The 19,808-nt window shown below is 36.3% G+C and overlaps 1 long non-coding RNA gene across 1 annotated transcript in view; it reads left to right on the forward strand.

Moving 5' to 3' along the window:
- LOC118764410 overlaps positions 1-9,943 on the forward strand; it is a 12,941-nt gene extending 2,998 nt beyond the window's left edge. Inside the window, exon 3 of the long non-coding RNA XR_005000224.1 lies at positions 9,805-9,943. This is a non-coding gene — a long non-coding RNA (uncharacterized LOC118764410). The remainder of the gene's footprint in view (positions 1-9,804) is intronic.
- Positions 9,944-19,808: the final 9,865 nt, after the last annotated feature.

A 19,808-nucleotide genomic window follows, 5' to 3' on the forward strand; every position in this document is an offset into this window, starting at 1 on the left:
ATTATTCAGTTTTCCTAAGCCAAGACGAATACATTTGTACTCTTGGAAGCTGTAGGGTCACCTGAGCATACAAATTTATGTTATTGTAATTCAATGGTACAACAGTGTATGATTTTGCTTTAAGATATACTTTGATTGTTATTTCTGGAATGTGGTGCATAAATTGTCAAGTAATGGAGGGGCATTTCGCCTCCACTGGTTCAGTTGCAAAGTGTTGAGTAAAGTTATTTGGTTGCAGACCTCCTTTGAGTCTTTTTATTATCACTGGCTCAGAGATAGTACCCAGATGGTAACATTGATTTCAAGGCCTTTCCAGATAAGTAACTGGTCATTCAAAGAGATTTATAGATTGCAAATATATTCTATCCAGTTACCTGTCGGCATAGGGATCATTGGCAAACTCCAGAGGTGACACCTTCATTTCCCCTTAGCCCTCAAGTCACACAGTTTTTAATGTTTATTTGAATTGGGTCACGCCCTTCCAATTGCTATAGATCCGTAATGCATCTTACGGCGGTGTACGTCACCTGTATGGTGAGGAATCCTACATTGGGAAGTGGTAATGACTAGGGTAGGGTAGCTGACTTATTATTGTGATCATTCATCTTTTGGTGAACATACATATATTTCCGATTTCAAAGAAATTTGAACAATGGATATAAGACCTAAGTTAAAAAGATTCCCAACAATTCAACTTTTCTCGTTGACTTTAAGACACCACCAAAAGGGGCTTAACTCCCGCATTTTAGAGCTCCATGTGCTCCATGTGCTCCATTTTTCAGGAGCAAAACCTTTCAATAGGTTTCATAAGATTTGGATTTGAGAATCTGGGCATAACGATGAGTAATATGGGATAAATACGTCATGATTAAATTTTTTGTAATGGTTTGTAAAGAGGGAAAGAACTCTCATTAAAATTCTTAATCTGGATTTTTGATGAAATTCGAATCATAGATATTCCAGTTCATTAGAGAAAATATAAAAGAGAAGTCTAATTCTTCAATTCTATGTGACACGGGCAAAGCCGGATACCTCTGTTAGTATATTATAAACGGTCTCACATTGATATTTTTTTACTTGAAATTTAGATATTTTTTACTTGAAACTCATAGGCAACTGAAGCTAATTTAGTTAGTATATTTTTCTGGTACTTGAGGCGGTTACCTGGCAGAAACGTTAGCACGCCGGGCGAAATGCTTAGCTGTATTTCATCTGTCTTTACGTTCTGGGTTAAAAACACGCCGAGGTCGTCTTTGCCTTTCATCCTTTTGGGGTCAATAAATTAGGTACCAGTTGCGTAGTGAAGTCAATCGAATCGATTGGCCCCCTCCCTCTCCTCAAAATTCGGGCTTTGGGCCTAAAGTTGAAAAGAATATCTCTTTGGTATTTGTATAATTGGTAGTTTCGTATCTTTTTTTGTGGTGTTCGGTGTGAAAAAGTATTTACAAAATAAATCATTTATATTTTACTTGTTTTAGTTATTAGATAGCGGCCATGCTGGGGCACAGTCTTATCGAACAAATTAATCCAAATACTTAATGATTAAAACTTGGTACTTATTCTTTCGCACCGTTTATGTTGAACCGCTAAGTTACTGGGACGTAAACAAACTGACACTGGTTGCCAAACGGCGGTGGGACACAGACAAAGACACACATAGACATGTACGTACATGCATACATACATGGTGGCTGCCCCCTCGTTATCGAGTATGGCCATTGTACGAAGCTTAATCAATGTTGTTATCGTGCAATGCCTGTGCAAGAAGATTTTCTTTTTAACATCATCGGTAACCACTGAGCCGCAGGTTTTATGTCGGAGTTATCCCAGTTACCTGAGTTACCTCCTCCTAGAAGGATGCCCTAACACATGCTAGGAGTCCTTCACTTCCAATGGTTTAACCGCGCGATCGGGTATTCAGTCCGATTATTTCTATGTTCCCGCGCATGTACAGTCTTAAGACATTTATTGGATGGCCGTTGACTCTCAAGAGTTCCTCCGCCCTTTGACGGGTTTTGTTTTTCATCCCACAGGGTGTCCAATAAACACCCTCCTCGCCAAGCAAGCTTGGTGGGGTTGCCGGTTTAGTCGCCGACGACCCGACCATGCAGCAGGTTGTACTGGGTTACATGTTACCAGTAGCACTCGAAAGTGACCTGACATATACATACATACACACATACATACACCCACTCTCCCTTTCTCACGCACACTACACACACACACACATATCAAACAGGTTTCTCTCAGTTTATGCCTATCAAATCCACTCACAGTGTTGTCGACCCGGGGCAGTAGTAGAAGACACTAACCCAAGGTGTCGTGCAGTGGGACTGAACCCGAAACCATGTTTTTGCAAAGCGAGCGTCTCACTAGAGAAATGAAAATGTTGGATTGTAGTGATGAAGTGTCAATTAGAATCAAGGCGATCATGACATAGAGAATAAGAGCAAGGAGGTCTTTCTGAAAGGGTTTCTTTAATGGAGAAAGGGTTTTCTTTGATGAATAATTACAATGTAAAATTAGAATAATTAGAGTGTAAAAGCGTAAAAGCATTGCTGTCGACTTCAGCGTGGCAATGAAATAAAATACATGTGGATCTGTTGTAAAAGAAAGGGCCACAAATACACTATGATCATGCGAACAGATAACGTAATTATAAGTATACGAGCAAAGCCCCCCCCTCCGGTCCAATGGACGGTGCTTAGTTGTCAAACATTTAAACTAAATTTTCTGAAAACAACTTCCCGCCCGTTCCATAGGCCTCCGCTTTGAGAAACACTGATTTAACCTAAATTTGAGACACCAGCAAAAGAAGAAATAAAGATAGACTGTTTTTCTATTCCAAAGAAATACGATTTTATTATCACAAATATGCAACCGAAGAGCTTAAAGGACCAGTAATGATAAGGTTGTTGACTGGGAGAACACAAACATAGTTTAAACAGTAAGCTTGGCAGGAAAGAAACGTGCCTTTAAGCAGTAAAAAAACAACAACAAAGAATGGGAGGTGCAGTTATGTACAAGTTGACGGAAGAAAAGCAGGACGAAAACGGCTTTATCGATCGCATTCTCACCTGGAATCGAGTTTTGTAATGTTTCAAGACTTATACACACCCTGATACCGTCGGTGTCTACATATCAAATTTGAGCGCAAGTGGATGGAGGATGCCCGAGATCCTAGAAGACAAACTCACTGACAGACAGAACGGATTTTATATAATAGATGACATATATTTCAAAATGAGATGAGACTGATGAAAATATATTACGTATAGGTGTGCAAATATGCAGTTATCAACTGAAATCACTGTTCGATCATTTCTAACATTTCTAATATTATGAATATTTTCTTACAAAATTATTTCAGAAATTAATAAATAAATAAGATCGGTTGTTTAGTTTTTGAAAATATCTTAAATCTACGAACATTAAGAAACACAATTTCAAGCATTAGAAAATATTGTTTTTATGCATGAAATAATATATGTCCAAAGAAATAGATATAGACTCATTTTTTTTTCTTTCCATGTTCGTTGTTTTCCATAAATATCCAATTACTATAATCTGTAAATAAATAGCTTGATATGGCTCGTTGGGGCAACTTTTCAGATCAAAAATATCACGGCGCGGTGTTTAATGTGACAGGAAGTACAAGAACATTACAATCATAACACTCATACATTTCGCTGTAATTTATGATATATCTGTTAATTAAGACTTTACAAGCAGCCTATTACTGTATATATTGGACAGAAAAATTGGTTTTGGATTTCAAACAATTTATTAGAGAGACATCAGTTTGCTTTCGTTTCCAAGCCACTATTTTCATTGAACGACAGCTTAACTTAATGTCTAATAGTCAATTATGGTTTCTCAGATGGGAATTATTCGTGACAGATGTATAATTTACACTCAAGAAGTCATGGAGAGGAGAGAAATCATTTGCTGTGCAACTATAATGACAAAACAGTTTGATGAGTAGCATTTTTCTTGTTAGGACACAGAAATTTGTTGTAATGTTAGTTTTAGAAACATGTAATATTGGGTATTAGACCAAATCTGCACCATTCCGAATAACATATTTACATCTTGATAATGTGAACTACAGAATAATTTGCTAGTTATTTTATAACTGTGATTCGGTAATTTAACTGTCAATATCAACATAAAGTGAAACGTCTCAATGATGGTGCTGAGATTCGTGTTCTTAACACACAGATCAATCATAACTAAACACTAGTGATGAATTCATTTCATGGTGATGTATTAGAAATATATTCTGAAGAAGAGAACTACTTAGTATAATCTGTGTTGATTATACTAAAATTATAGTAAAATTGCTTGCATTAATTTCACGATGCTTTCCTGAAAAAAAAGAAGCCTTTGCAAATAAAGTGAAACTTGTCATTACTCTCTTAGAAATTTTCCTAATTACAAGAGATCATCTTCAGAGTAAAAAGAAAAATTATAATTACCTGACACTTTTCCTGATTCACTTCCATCCAACTTGTCTCCTACTTTCAGTTTGTTCAAATCACTTCTTATCACGTTAAAACTACAATCGCAGTTAACGATTTCTTAAATCTTTATCAATGTTAGTTCAACGATTAAAAAATTTAGCCTGTCGACAAATATTTTAAACCTTTCCAGATTGAATTATTTCGGTAGGATAAGCATAAATACAGATTTAGAGCAAAAACTGTTATCTCAAATTGAGGTTATCATTCGGTCGTTAATGTTGATTGCTTGAAGATATTTTGTCAACATTATTTATCGTAAACAAAATGTGAGCTTTATAAGTATAAACATAGGAGTGTTTTGTATTGTATTATTTATAATTATCGTTTTTGAATATGATGAATGCCATTTTAAACAGCTAACAGCTTTTTTTCAGTTACTTTAATATGAAATTGTATAGCACCAATTCAGTTCTCTTCTGCCTCTACCAATCCAGGTAGTGCACATTCTTTGGCTGTTCCAGAGAATGTCCACTCTATGGTCCACCAACACAATCAGCTTATACACAAATATACAGATCTATAATAGCATCGGACTACCAATTGTTTTCTCTGCTTGTGATAAATACTAACACCGTTAAAGAATACAAAATGCTTGATGTTTTCCAAATATGCTTCAGAAGGATTCTGAGAACGTATTGACAAAACCACGTAAACAATGAAGGTGTTCTATAGAGAGCCAACACAAATCCACTTAGTAAAATCATCGCGGAAGAACGTTTGGATGCTCTGATTACAAGAACGAATCTATTTTAACTCAGCTTTGAAATGAACAACACAAAAAGGAAAATGAAAGTGAGACTGAGAACTACATAGCACAACATATTCTTAACCGATATGAAGTAGGTTAACATTGCATGAGCAGTTGTAGAGAAAATCGCAGTCAGCAGAAGCCAGTGGCATCAACTTGTTGCCCCATCTGCTCCAGAGGACATGAAGAACTGATTGTGAAATTTCAGTTTTCTGAGGCAAAATAGGTTAAAATTAATTTACTTTGAATATTAATTTACGCTTTTGCATAATACAACTGATTCATTGGGAAATCTAACTTTGCCAGTAAGCATGGCTCTCAGAAATATCTGTTAATTAATACTTCCTTTTACTCTTATTAATCCGAAGCAGAATATTTCTGCTGTTTATCTGTAAACGTTGCTTTAGTTCAGAATAACTATTTCAGTTGGGATCTACTACTAACACTTTCATAACAGCAAATATGCCCAATCGAAGATAACTATTAAAATATATGTAGATATTGATATGTATAAACATTTTATTCATAAGTTATTGGAATCTTATGTGTATACCATTCTGTCTAAATAACGGATCTACAAATATGATATCCCTGCATATCTCACATCTATTTTCATTTGTCTACCTCAATCTCTCCTTCGTATCTTATCTAAATTAACTATTGCTAAACCATCTTCTCACACCGTCTCCGATGAAGAGATATAGTAAATATCCTAGAAACAGATGTAAGACCTTCTATTTATAAATGTTCTAAAACCTACACAGCCTTAGTTTTTTATCTCCTTACAGAAAAAAAAATATATTAAAATATTTCTTTAGAAATGCAGTCTATGCTTTCCTCTTTAAAGAATGTATGTATTTGCTTGATAGAGGAATGTTTTCTAATTCCTGCAGACAAGCGAGCTAACTGAAATAATTCCATTTTATTATGTATTACACACGTTGTGACTGGCTCACCAGTTTGTCCACACCCAATCAAATCAAAATACTTAAAACAAAGAACACAAATTAGCGTATTAATTGTAACATAAAATTGAAACGGACTATCCATTGGTTCACACGCATATTAAAATACTTTAAATGTAAGTTCACTTGCGAAGTGAGTAAGCATAGTTAATTGGCGCCGCAGGTGGAGTCATTTGTATCCAAGTACCCATGTGGTGTATGTATAACGACGCATAATTTTGCGAACACATATATAACAGAACAAAACACTGTAGCCACATAGAAAGAACACATTCTTTCTCATATATATTTTTAACTAAAACAAAACAAGATTACATGTGAATGCATAGGTTACAACAACCACATTGTTAAACAATTACGATAAGTTGAAAAATTCTTTTTGAAGACAACTCCAAACGAGAAAATAGGAAGCAGTCTAAATCTAAAGTACCAAGACATTTTGCAGGTGTGGCTGTACCATTAGAAATCTATTTCTGAATCACATGGTTCAGGGTACGATTCCGCTCTGTAGCACTTGAACAATTGTTTCTATCAGAGACCCGAGCCAACTAAAACCATATTAGTAAATTTAGTAGACGAAAATTGTTAGAAGCCCATCATATGTGTGCGTGTGTGTGGGTGTCTGTGTGTATATATATATACACACACACATATAAATGTATATATATATATATGCATATATATATATATATATATATATATATATATTATATATATATATATATATAATATATATATATATATGTATGTATGTATGGGGAGAGGCAGATGCGTTTGAGTTTGTCACCCACCCTCACTTGCTAACCAGTGTTGATTTGTTAATGTCCCCGTAATTTAAAGGTTCGGCAAAAGTGAGTGATAGGATAAGTAGCAGGCTTTAAAAATAAGTCCTGGGATCAATTCATTCGCCCAAAGACTTGAAAGTCTTGCCCAAGCCAGGCAACCTGTTCAATGACTAAAACGAGTAGTAACTAAATCTCTAGAAATAATGCTTTCGAAAATAAAGTTACGAGCACTACTCCACGCAGAGAGCAGAAGACTGTTTCGGAATCTCAAACAGTGGGGAAAGCAAATAAAGAGATAGCCACACCACAAATTGAAACCAGTTCAATGGGTACGCACGAACACACACATACACACAATTGCTCGCGCACAATTATCAATTTCCATTTTTGGCTGTTCTTTACACCTGTTTCAGTTTTGCTTCAAGTACCTGATAAATATAGGAGTTTCAAAACGCTGACCACATCTTTGTCAAGTAATTTGATGTAAGCTTATCAAAAATTATCTATAGTTGTATATTCAAAATGCATTGTGTATTTGGCGATATCATTTTCATGTACAGTCAATGTTTTGAGAGCGAAAACTTTAGTACATGTTGTCCATTGAAATTCATACTGGCGTACCATAACGATTTATATATCGTGACGCATACAATTGAAATTTTGAGATTTGTCGTTTGCCCTACCAGGACTTATCTGGTGTAGGTTGCTGCATCTTTATTTTATCATTTATTTGTTTCAATCATTAAACAGCGGCCATGTTGATGCGCCACTTTGAACGGTTTTGTTGAACAAATCGACACCATTAGTATTACTAACCCTGGTAAGACACTATAGAGACCTTTTTGTCGAACTGCAAAGTTATAAATGTTATTTTTTTTATTTTATGGAATATTATCTCATTTCATCTAATAGCACATCTCTTGCAGGGTTTTAATATTTATGCAGGCATTTTAATTTCTACTTAATTCTGTAAAACAGTTGTCTTAATTTGAGACAGTTTTGCGCCGTTCGTTTTTTCGGGTGTCACACTGCTAGTTCCCAAAATTTCCTATTATCTTGAGGTCACGAAGTTTATAGCTTATCCTGCCCATTCAAAAACATTTTTGAAAGATTTCCGAAATTTCGAGCACACCTACATTTCATTGTCTTAATATCTGCCTTAGCGTCATTCATAATGATGCAACGTCAGCGTGCCTCAAAACATGATTGAGCAGTAATCATAAGAGGAACCACTTCCTAAGACATTTTCCTCAAGAACATAATCAATTTCTTTGTTATTCAGTCAATATTTTTACTGATGTGTCTACAGCATAGAATGAGTTATTTTAGATTTGTTATTCTTACCACTTTCCAGAATTCTTGGGAAGAAACGAAGTGATTTGATGAGAGGCGTTTTGCTATGCTTAAGGGAAATGTTTGGAAGCCATCAGGGAAAGCTTCTGCGCTTAAACTAATTTGCTCTATTGCAGTTATTGCATTAGTTACTTTTCAGTCAATATAATTGATGTTTGTAACATCTTCATGTAATTTTCAATGATGAAAATCTCCATCGATTCTGCAATTTATTTGTGTAACAGCAGAATTGTGAAATTATTATTAACTTGTTTACTGCATAGTTAATGTAACTTGTGAGGATCTACAGTGAGTAACCGACTTCTTTCACAATAACAGCGGCTTTAGAGACACTGTGTGTTATTGAAAAGTATAAAAATTTGGGGTTCGTTTTATTAAAAAATTTTACAGATTGTAGGCGCAGGAGTGGCTGTGTGGTAGGTAGCTTACTTACAAACCACATGGTCGCTGGTTCAGTCCCACTGTGTGGTACCTATGGCAAGTGTCTTCTGCTATACCCTCGGGCTGAACAAAGCCTTGTGAATGGATTTGGTAGGCGGAAACTGAAAGAAGCCCGTCGTATATATGTATATATATATATATGTGTGTGTGTGTGTGTGAGTGAGTGTGTGTGTATTTTTGTTTGTGTGTCTATGTTTTTCCACTCACCATCGCTTGAGAACCGATGGTGATGTGTTTACGTCCCCGTAACTTAGCGGTTCGACAAAAGAGACCGATAGAATAAGTAGTAGGCATCCCAAAAATAAGTCCTGGGGTCGATTTGCTGAAGCAAGTAAAAGAGTAAAAGAGTAGATTAATAACAGAAAACAAGGAAATATTAATAACATATACGTCTAATATTTTGTAGAATTTGGGGGTTTTCCAGTGTAGTGGATGAAAACAAGAATATAATAACAGAATATTTAGATATTATATTATACTGCAAAAGCAGAAATTTGGAGTCGGAATTTGTTTTTCTATATGACTGGAACAATTAAAATAATAAGTGCATATGTAAATGTGATATATCAGTATACGTTTCATTATTACACTTATTTTCTGAAATCAATAATTATTGGAAAACTAAGTTTAGTTTTAGATTTAGTCTCGAGGTAAATTTATACATCATTTCGCAACAGTATACTCACTTGTGTGTGTGTCGTACCCCACATCCCACTCTTGCTTCCACCACTCTCGCCTCCGCCGCACTCCGATATCACCACACCACACATCACCATACCACACCATACCATACAACATCGCCCATCATCCACACAACTGAACATGCACACATGTAAACGTCAAGGTCACTAGCCTCCATCGACACACACATACACGCTCTGAAATACACACGCACGTGCACTTTCGTTTTGGAATCACCACTACTTTATTATCTCCCCTTCTTCGTAGCTCTCCTGTGTGACCTCTCTGTCCGGCATTCGGCATGATAGATCGCTAGCCACCGAACCTTTATTATTTTCTCACCCTGTCTATTTCTGTGTTCCTTTATGACGAAGAGCGTAGGCTCGAAACGTAAAAGACTTTCTCACTTCCCGAGTGTTAAACTAATACATCTCCTTGTTGTTTACACACCCGCCTTCGTCTTTTGTGCTTTTGTTATTTTTTGTAAATTCTCACTATATATATATATATATATATATATATATGTATATACGGACACAACAAGGACTACAATCTTATTAATTTCAATGTCATGATTAGCGAAGGTGAATCCGGTCGGCAAACATAATACCCTTTCACTTATAAAATATATTAGAATATATTAAAACTATTTAAACTGTGTGCATTTCCCTTCTTTTATTATATATATATATATATATTTGCATTACAACTCACCACATGGGAATAATCGAAATTATTCTCCTCCTTTTTTCTTACTATATATACTGCCGAAGGACTGATACACAATACGTTAATGATCCTCTGGTGAAAGTGTCAGAACAAGCAGCCCAGTTAGGTTGCTATTTAAAAAAAAATTTTGTTTAAATTTAGTGAGGGGTATAAAACTTCATGCTTATTTAGAAGAACCTGTGTGTTAAGGAGTGTGCTTCCCAAGCATATGGTTTCGAGTCGAGTCGCACTGAGTGACACCGTGGGCAAGTGTCTTCTTTTAAAACCCCGGGACGACTAAAGCCTTTTGAGCGAATTTGGTTGGGGAAAACTGAAAGAAGTCCGTCGTGTATTAATGCGCGTGTGCCGTGTGTGTACGTGTGCGTGGGTGTGTCTGTGTCTTTGTGTTTGTGTTTTCCCCAACCATCGCTTGACAACAGGCGTAGTTGTTTTTTTTGCGTCCGTGTAACTTAGCGGTTTGGCAAAAGTGACGTGAAGAGTAAGAATCAAGCTTTAAAACGAAAAATAAGTAGTGGGCTCGATTGAAACCGGTGTCTCGGCTGCGAATTTTTTTCCCACGAGAGTTCCGGACCACAGTTATAAGCTCATTTGCATACAGCCAATCAGAGCTCAACTATCAAAATAATTTATGATGGGTGATAAGATAAGGTCACTTGGGTATGGAATGACCATGCTTCTTTTCACTTTTAATAATGCTTACTGTTCTTGTTCTGGATTCAAACATGGATGCCTCTGTTGTAATTTACTTTGGAAAACAGTAAGGATAGAAGTTTGCCAGCACATCACTCTCTACCCACAGTTTTCTCACCCACATCTTTACCATATGGAGCCCTGACAAAATCCGATAATAGATACAGATGCAAATCTATATAATTATTTTCTCCTGCTAAAATCGGGCATAACTTGGTGATCGCTCGACGTACAATACCGTTCTTCATCTTGAGTTTACGTGGTAGAGTGTGTTTGTTAATATGACCAGTTCAGGTTGAGCTCTGATTGGCTGTATGCAAATAAGTTCGTTACTGACGTCCGGAAATCTCGTGGGATAACATTTCGCGTCCCGGCTGATCATAGTTAAATGACTGAAGCAAGTTAAAGTGAAGAAAACTTTAGCTTCATATTCAGAGATTTAAAAATCACTGACAGAGTACAATCTCCTATGAATGACGTAGAAAATCCAAGCTGGTAGTACATAGAATGTTATGCAAATCAGACTTGCACACGAGTCCTAATTTCTATGGTCTGCAAATTGATATAAGTGGTTAAAATCTATAGAGAAAGACTGTATATTATTTCTCCAATGAAGGCCAGAAAAATAATTAGATATATTCAATTTTTCTGCTGACTGAAAGATAAATAGTCTGTTGTAGCCATTTTGTTTGCTCTTCATAACGATGTTCAAATTATATGTTTATTAAATTTTAAAAAGAGTATGTCTTGCATTTGCATAAGCACATCACTCTCTCTCTCTCTCTCTCTCTCTCTCTGTGTATATATATATATATATAGAGAGAGAGAGAGAGAGAAAGAGAGAGGGAGAGAGAGGGAGAGAGATAAATACATAGATAATTTGATAGATGCATAAACAGATATAGATCTATACACACACACACACACATAGATATATATATACACATATATATATAAATGTATGCATATATATGTGTATGTAGATATATATATATATACATTAATATATATGCATTTTAGTGTATTGTGTGTGTGTGTTTGTGTGTGTGTATATATGTATACGCAGTCTGATCAATAAGTATCCGGACTGTTGCCGCAGTAACGACGCTAAAGCATGCAGATTAAAGCCGTTTGGCACAGTTTGACCTTGAACGCTGGTGTGCATGCGCATTAGGTTTTAATGTTTTAGCTTCCTTCTGCTGTTTACAGCAGTGCTTGGAAAGAGCGTGTGTAGCGTGTGATTGTCGCATTGATCATGCCATTGAAAGTTGTCATATCAATGCTTGATCTGTGGCCTACGTAAAGTTGCAGAAATTGTATGGAGAGGATTGTATGAGCCGCATTCAAGCGTACGAGTGCTTCAGACGTTTCCAAGATAGTCGAAAAAAAATGTCGAGATATCAGAGGATGTGAAAATTAGTTACGGTTCAGTTCAGTCCATTATCACTGAAGATTTGGGTAAGAGACACATTCTGCCAAGTTTGTGTCAAAACTGCTTTCATCTGACCGAAATATCATTTGGATTTCAATTGCACAAGACCTCGTTCATCGTGTCGAGAACGATGAAACCTTTTTAAAATTTTTATGTAGGTCTCTGAGACGGTGTCGCCAAGCTTTTGGCATAAATTGATGCAGATTCTCCACTCAACTTTTGCTGTCATGGTCAATGCGACAATCACAGGCTGCACACCTTCCTTTCAGGCACTGCTGTGGACAGGAGACGTGTGCTAGAACGTTAAAACGTAATGCAGATACACAGTAGATCCGGAGGTCAATCTGTGCTAAGCGACTTCACTCTGCGAACTTCCGCTCCATTTCTATATCAGCAGTCCGTATACTTACTGATCAGACCACCTATATATATATATAGAATGGTTGTATACTGTCAATCTAACACGAACGTGACAGTAGGGGGGTACACCACCGCTGTATAGCCCTAGGAAGCATCGAACGTCTCCTGATGGCTTTGACACATTTTCCCTGTGTCCTTATATACATTTACGAAGGGGAGACAAACACCCCCGGCCGCCGAAGCTGCATCTAGGGACACGTGTTTCAGGATCATTGTCCTTCATCGGCCTAGAGTAGCAGACACCGGTCAGCTGGTGATATTTGTCTCGACTTCGTAATTGTATATATCTATAATTCAGTGAAGTCTATTCACTGATTATCAAAATAAGAAATACTGAATTTCTAAATCTCTCGTAAAAAAAAATGTGTCAAAGCCATCAGGAGGCGTTCGATGGTTCCTAGGGCTATACAGCGGTGGTGTACTGTCACGTTCGTGGTAGATTGACAGTATACAACCATTCTATCGCCCCACCACCGTACATGTCTCTACGAGAGATTTAGAAATTCAGTATTTCTTATATATATGTGTATGTGTGTGTGTGTGTATCTGTATGTTTGTGTGTGAATAGATACATATAGATGCATACACCCACACATATTCTTGTGTTTGATAAAGAGGTTGTATGTACATACGCAGGCACATTCACATACAAAATTTAACGCACACTATTTAAATTACAAATATCAAAGTCACTGATTGAGAGGACTTGGAGAATTGTGGAACGTGATTAAAGTGTACAAATGTTATTTTCACTTCATATTTTCAGAAATGACGCAGTGTAAGAGATTGGAATATTGGTAGTTTTATTCCATGCCATTTGATCGATACCGCTGAGAAACTACATGGACTAAGGGTTATCGATATTAAATACTTGAAGTAGTATCGACTAAAATCTTAAGAAATGTTCCCTGGAGGTGTTTAAATATAGGTTTCTGTGAAAAATTTTCTCTTTAATATATGTAGATATTTTGTGTGCGAATGTAATTGTATGTAGGAGAAGGGAACGTACGTTTGTATGTAAGCGTGTACAATATCTATCTATTTATTTATCTATCTATCCATCCATCTATCTATCTATCTGTCTATCTATCTATCTATCTATCTATCTATCTATCTATCTATCTATCTATCTATCTATCTATCTATCTATCTATCTATCAATCTATCTATCTAATTTCTATAGACAGGTAGAAAGATAAATGGGTACACATATATATCTTGGTGGTATGATTGTCTGTTCGCCTTAATGTATCTATGTATGCGCATATCTAATTGTAGGTACATGCTTATATCTCTCTTTCTTTCCCTACTTCGCTAAAATAAAAATATATCACATACTTAACAAATTCTACTATAATATCGCAAGTATTCCAGAACACACATCTGGAATGTTCAATATCCCTCTATATATACGCCAGCACAACTAAACAACCATGGTGACAAAAAAATCGAACCACAGAGACCAGAGTCTGCCTTAAATCATGCTTTTATTTTTTTTTTTTTTTCAGACACGAAACTACTTGGCTTTGAAAAGGTTATCGCCTGCCACGAAATGGAGTTTGGGCGTTTATGAAAGGAGACAATGTAATCGATAGACAAAACGTTACACACAAACAAGTTATTAACCGCACATGCATAACTATCGCCAATTCATTTTTATCGTTTCACATGGACTTCAGATCTTTTGAATATTACACAACTAATAGTAAATGAATTTCAATATCTGGCCCTGTATGTGCTTCACACTGTAGATGCACACGTACTGCAGCAGCAGCAAGTGCTTCTGCTACTTCCATTGCTGCAACTATTAGCAGTGGTAGTAGTTGTAGTAGTAACAATAATAAAAATAGCTATATATTTTATTTACTAATCACTAGCAGAAAAAAAATATCGAGGACAGTACACAGTGATACAATGCAATACGCTGTTTACACAAAAAAGAAATAAACAAAAAATTTAAGCAAGAAAAATTTTCTTAAAAGGTGAGGACCACTTCCGTGGGTTGCTCTCAAAAGCTACATAAAACCACTATTACCTTGATCTCTAAGGTGACTGGTCACGCCCTATCCCTCTCATTCAACAGAGGCGCATGCTCAGAGTGGGCCGTTTCCTTTGGAGCACCCTTGTCACTGTCATCTACTTGTTTTTAATCTGCATGAAATAGTTTTTAATCTGCATCACTAACATTTCCACCCCCATTTTCCTTTCCAAGCGAAACTTGAAAAATTGATGAGGTCTTGGTCAAAGAGGATGATATTTATCTTCAGCATTTCTAACTTGGTCTCCATAATGCGGATAAAAGCTCACTACCATTCCTGGTGAAAACAAGACGACAGGACGATCCTCACAACGGTCTCAGCTGAAAGCCCGGTCTGTTCGACACGAAATAACAAATATTGGATATACTTCCACAACTCAACAATTCGCGTACACTGGTCTGCATGAAGAACAGTTGCGTTGCTCTCTGCTCTCAGACAGTCGAGGCTGATTGCGCTTCTATGCACGTAGGGTCTGCCTTCATCCGGCATTGCACCGAGAAAGAAACGACAGGCCAGAAATAGCTGGCGACTACCCCGGCCCCAAATCTCTCCGCGAAAAAATCAGCAAGTTGATACTTGTCGATGCCCAGATATTTCCTGAGAACAACGTCGCTCTTGCACGCCACAACACTAAGTCTCTATGGAACTCCAAAGCGGAATTTCCACCTATCACATTTCCCGACTGAGAGAGGGCTGTGAGCATCTGACTACATCTAATTGTCTGGTGCTTTGCCTCGGTCAACGATTTATCCGAGACGGCAGCTCTGTCAAAAAGACGATCTGTGGAAGTGCATGTCAAACAAATGGTGACATGTTTTCATCGTCCAGGAAACGTTGGAGAAATTACAGCTTCTGCGTGTCTTTTCCTCATTATCCACTGCATACCCAAATTTCCACTCATGGATGTTGACAACAAATATAGCGCCTCACAAGTGGAACTCATCTCATCTAAAGAAAACCTAAGAGCAAATACAGTAAGGCGTGTCCTGGAGTAAGGGACGATTGTTAAGAGACAGTGATGTAAGCGTTAGCCATATATGCCCGACCTTTTCGGGGATAGCTTTCTTTCAGCCCAATCTGGGTGCGACTACCCATTCTGCTTGTCTTGTCATCTGATTTCTCCACATGGTGGTATGGATCAAAAGCACACACAACTTAACTGGTCTGCTCAATTTGCTACGACGCTGATGGATGGCATAGCGCTGTCCTTCAAGGCTAGTTATGTTGATGTGTTGATGGAGTTGCTGTTCATATTGTACTCTCCTCAGGCTTTCTTTCTTCCTTCCTTCCTTTAGATCTCCCAAGGTTTTGTTGGGGCAGATTGCTGTACTTAAGAATAGACAGTTGTTTTTAATTTTCTTTATCGCACTCATTACAGGGGAAGTTTGAATGATCGGAACGAGGCGGAGTGCCTTGAGATGATGATTTGTTTTTATTAGGAGATTATATATATACATACATATATATATATATATATATATATATATATGTGTGTGTGTGTGTGTGTGTGTGTGTGTGTGTACTGTGAAAATAATAAGGGTAGAAACTTTAGAAAAAATTTCATACCGGTGGCTACCATGCGAAATAAAGACAATAGACAACATATTTTCATATATCAAAATGTACAAATAATTTACGTATTCATACACGAAAGAGGTGACATTTAACAGGGCAGCTTACATGATAGAAAGGCCATTTAAAGCCAAAACCACGAACAAGTGCAATTACAAAGGGAATGAAAATCGAAAAAATATTTGAAATTGCTCTTATTCATGGTTTGGGCTTTAACTGCCCTTTCTAGCATGTAAGGTCTATAAATACGCAAATTGTTTGTACACCATTATATGTCTTCGTTTATTCTATTCTATTCTATATATATATATATATATATATATATATATATATATAATATATATATATATTATATATATATATATGTATGTTTGTATGTACGCATGTATGTATATATATATATAAATATAAAATAATAATAATAATAATAATAATAATAATAATAATAATAATAATAATAATAATAATAATAATAATAATAAAATTATAGACCCATAATCTGCTCAAGAACAATGTATAAACGCTAACATCTATCTTGACTGAATATACCCATTGCTTTTCAATAGAATGTGGTGTATTCCCTAATGAGCAAAAAGGATGTAAACATGTCTCCTATGTTTGTAAAGATTAGCTACTCATCAATAAGATGATCTTGGAAGATTGTCACAAACGACACAAAAACTTGTCAATAGCCTGGATAAAAATGCTTTTGATAGTCTACCACATATGTGGATTAAGAAATGTTTGGAAATGTATAAAATAGCACCTACTCTGTGAAAATATCTGTAAATATGAAAACATGGAGAAACACACTGACTTCGAACAGTGACAATGAATCTCTTAATGCTGGAGATATAAGAATTTCATGTGGCATTTTCTAGGGTGACTCACTATCACTACTCCTCTTTTCACTAGCCTTAATACCTCTCTCGAACTTGCTCAATGATTTACAGTACGGTTATAAAATGTTTGATAAAAATATAAATCATCTCATTTACATGGATGATTTAAAGCTCTTTTCAAAAAATGACCAACAATTACAGGGCTTACTAGCGATTGTTAAACAATTCAGTGATGACATCAGGATGCAATTTAGCCTCGATGACTGTGCTAAAGCTACCTTTATCAAAAGAAAATTGACAGAAACAGCTAATGTTTACCTTGGCTAGCAGTATGCTATAAAAAAGTTAAAACCATCGGAGAGTTACAATTACCTAGGGGTATTTGAAGAGGACGGAATCAAACATTCAGTGAAAAAAAATCATGCCTCCTCATTAATATCAACGTCACAATCGATATAAACGTATATGTCAAGACCTACCAAAAACTGAGCAAGTATAAGGACCTTGAAATAGAAATGAGCAAAATGTGGAACCTGAAGATAAAAGCAATACCTTTTATCATAGGTGCCCTAGGAATGATAGCGAAGATGCTGATTCCTACCTAGCTCAGGTACCAGGAACCCCCAAAATGGCAGGAATCCCCAAAATGCTCCTGGGAACTGGTCATATCCTACGTAATATATGTTTATGTAATCACAAATTTTAAAATAAACATAATTTTCTTATGTTTTCTCAAACATTCTCTAGAACAACTCTATGTACAAAACCAAATATATGACGCCCTAGGCATAAAACCAACATGAACTTCTAACTTGTGGTCTCTTGAGGTCTCTGGGTGAGACTTGGGGCCAACTTGTACAAATACAACTGGTACTTAATTTATCGACTTCGAAAGAATGAAAGGTAAAGTGGATCTTGGCGGAATTTGGACTCAGAAAAATCATATATGGACAGAACGTGCCAGAAAAATGTCGATCATGTGGAACATGGATCTAGACAGTGGCACATATTGTGACAGAATGCCCCAAGTTGACACAGGAAGAATATAAGAAATGGGGGCACGACCAGATTGTAAACGTTTTACACTGAAAACTGTGACAGAAATGCAGATTTGAAGCTAGAAACACATGGTACGATCATAGTTGTCAGGTATTATCACCTCTTCTTTGTATTTTTTTGGCTTCCTTGAAGACTGAACACAGTTTTTGCTCCAGTTTTATTTGGTTCTGAGTTAGATATATCTGTAGCCCTATTGTGGATTTTATATGGTTATTCTCTTATTGTATAAGGTTTCAATCGCCTTGTCGGATTTTAGGTAGTGTACTCCAAATTCAGTCATTATTTTTCTCCTTTCCCTGTCTAGTATACTTTGTGTCAAATTAAGAATATTGTATCTGTAACTTATAACTGATACCTATTATCTGATACGTATTATCTTATAACTTATACCTATTATCTGATACCTATTATCGTATAGCTGATACCAATTATCTTGTTTTTCGCATTGAGAACTGTTTTAAGTATTAAACTAATTTGTCTATAGTATTCCTCACTCATTTTTTGTTTCGGTTGTACCATATATAGTGCACTGATTCCTTAGTATTCATATGCATAGGTTTGGTCTAATACTCATATTTTATTTTCTCTGTCTAGAGTCATATTGTTACTTTTGACTAGTTTTACTCTTTTCAGTGTTGTATTCGCACATTTTTGTAAGCTGAATTTCATGTTTATTTAATTGGTAAATTTATGTACTATCAGTAGTAATGCTTGCAGTTGTTTACTAGTCGCAACGTACAGTTTAAGAATATATATATACAACAGATGGTTGATAGTTATATCGTAGCAGTTGTATCCACATCCAGTTCTGTTTAGCATGTCAGTTAAAGGTGCCAGTTTAAGGCAGAAAAGGATAGGTGAGAGCAAGTCTCCTTGGAACACCGCTTTTCTGATAGGTATGGCTTTAGTTGTTATGATCCCCTCTTTTTTAGGGAGCTGTAGCAATGTTTTATATATTTTCTCATTATTGACTCTACCCTGACAATGGCTGGCGTTTCCAGGATCCATGTATGGGGAATACTGTCAAAAGCCTTTCGATAATCGATCCAAGCCATTCTTTGACCCTTTTTCTTTAGGCTGTTTTCAATTTTGGCTTCATTGATCATTAACTGATTGTTACAACCATATTTGCAGCATCCGTTCTGCGTTCCTTCTAGATGTCTGCAAATTCTCTGCGCTATTATTGCAGTTAATGCTTTGTAAGTTCTGTGGGTTTGTTATTTCAGTGATTATCGTCGTCGTCGTCGTCGTCGTCATCATCATCATCATGATTTAAGATGGCAGAATCGGTATAGCATCGGACATAATGCTTTGTGGCACTTCTAGATCTTCAAGTTCTGATTTCAGTTGCCGCAAAGTAGACTTTGCCGTTCGTCCTTTCAGAGTTGTCACCATAAAATGCCAATAAAGAAATGACGTGAATGTAATAGTCACACGACCCTACACCTAAATTTTTCGACTTTTCCAGTTTTACGTCCCAAGTTGAAATTCCACCGAGGTCAAGGCCGGCTTTACTTTCCACACTTACG

Source organism: Octopus sinensis, linkage group LG8, assembly GCF_006345805.1.
Source record: "Octopus sinensis linkage group LG8, ASM634580v1, whole genome shotgun sequence".
Lineage (NCBI taxonomy): Eukaryota > Metazoa > Mollusca > Cephalopoda > Octopoda > Octopodidae > Octopus > Octopus sinensis.